The following is a 1,748-nucleotide window of genomic DNA, read 5'->3' as shown; positions in this document are numbered from 1 at the left end:
AACTTCTTTGGTCGACCATGGTGAGGCCTGTTCTGAGTGGAACCTGTCCTGTTAAACCGCTGTATGGTCTTGGCCACCGTGCTGCAGCTCAGTTTCAGGGTCTCGGCAAAATTCTTATAGCCTAGGCCATCTTTATGTAGAGCAACATTTCTTTTTTCAGATCCTTATGCCGCGTACACACAGTCGGGAACTTTCGACCGGACTGGTCTGACGGACCAAATCCGGCGGACAATCTGATCGTGTGTGGGCTTCACCGGACCTTCAGCTGACTTTTCCAGTCGCAAATCTGACGGACTTTAGATTTGGAACTTGCTTCAAATCTTTACATCGTAACTCCGCCAGACCCAGAAATCCGCTCGTCTGTATGCTAGTCCGACGGACAAAAACCGACGCTAGGGCAGCTATTGGCTCCTGGCTATCAACTTCCTTATTTTAGTCTGGTGTACGTCATCACATACGAATCCGTTGGACTTTGGTGTGATCGTGTGTAGGCAAGTCCATTCGTTAAAAAGTCAGTTGGAAATCCGTCAAAAGTCCATTGAAAGTATGCTGGAAAGTCTGTCGGACCCGTCCGGTCGAAAAGTCCGACCGTGTGTACGCGGCATTAGAGAGTTCTTTGCCACGAGGTGCCATGTTGAACTGCCAGTGACCAGTATGAGAGAGTGAGAGCGATAACACCAAATTTAACACATCTGCTCCCCATTCACACCTGAGACCTTGTAACAATAATGAGTCACATGACACCGGGGGAGGGAAAATGGCTAATTGGGCCCAATTTGGACATTTTCACTTAGGGGTGTACTCACTTTTGTTGCCAGTGGTTTAGACATTAATGGCTGTGTGTTGAGTTATTTTGAGGGGACAGCAAATTTACACTGTTATACAAGCTGTACACTCACTACTTTACATTGTAGCAAAGTGTCATTTCTTCAGTGTTGTCACATGAAAAGATAGAATAAAATATTTACAAAAATGTGAGGGGTGTACTCACTTTTGTGAGATACTGTATGTGGCTGCAGTTTGCAGTCCTGTATCCTGTGCATTTCTGTTCACCGATTCAGGTGCAAATTTTCCCCTGAATTTGCACCTGAACCGTACCCAAAAATGCACAGGACCCTTTTCAAAACTGCGCCGCAGCCTTCCTGGACATGTGTGAACCGGCTCCATTGAAGGCCAGTCACACGCCCATCTCATGCAAATTGGATGCGGTAAAAAACACATCCAATTTGCATATATGTAAACCCAGCCTCAATGTCTGTAGACATCTAAAGGCTCGTTCACACCATGTGTGCATTAAGGGTGGCTTCACGCTGCCATGCTGTGCTTTTGGTAAAGAAAATTGCGGTTTTCATGCAGGTTAGCTTCTATGAGGTCCTGCGGTTTTGTTGCGGTTTCAGAAAGCACACCATAACTTCTGTTGTGAATCATGTGTAAAGGAAGTGGCGCTTTTGATGCTCATGTAAAAATGCATATACCATAATTTAAATAGCAGTGTAAAAATGAGCAAAATAGTGTAAAAAGTGGATCTACAAAGTTGAAATAAGATCAAAACACCATGACTCCTGCATGCTGCATCTTTGGTACCTCTGTTCTGGTGTGTGGTTCCATCTCTGAACGCACTGCCATCTTCTACTTTACATCATGCCGGTCGCCTCCTCAAAGTTCTTACAGCCAGTCCCCTGATGATGCCCCCTGATGATGCGATCGCCTGCAACCTCATAGGATATGTGGCATTTGTATCCCAGGAG

This window comes from Aquarana catesbeiana, linkage group LG07, assembly GCF_042186555.1.
Source record: "Aquarana catesbeiana isolate 2022-GZ linkage group LG07, ASM4218655v1, whole genome shotgun sequence".
Taxonomy (NCBI): domain Eukaryota; kingdom Metazoa; phylum Chordata; class Amphibia; order Anura; family Ranidae; genus Aquarana; species Aquarana catesbeiana.
This window is presented reverse-complemented; position numbering follows the sequence as displayed.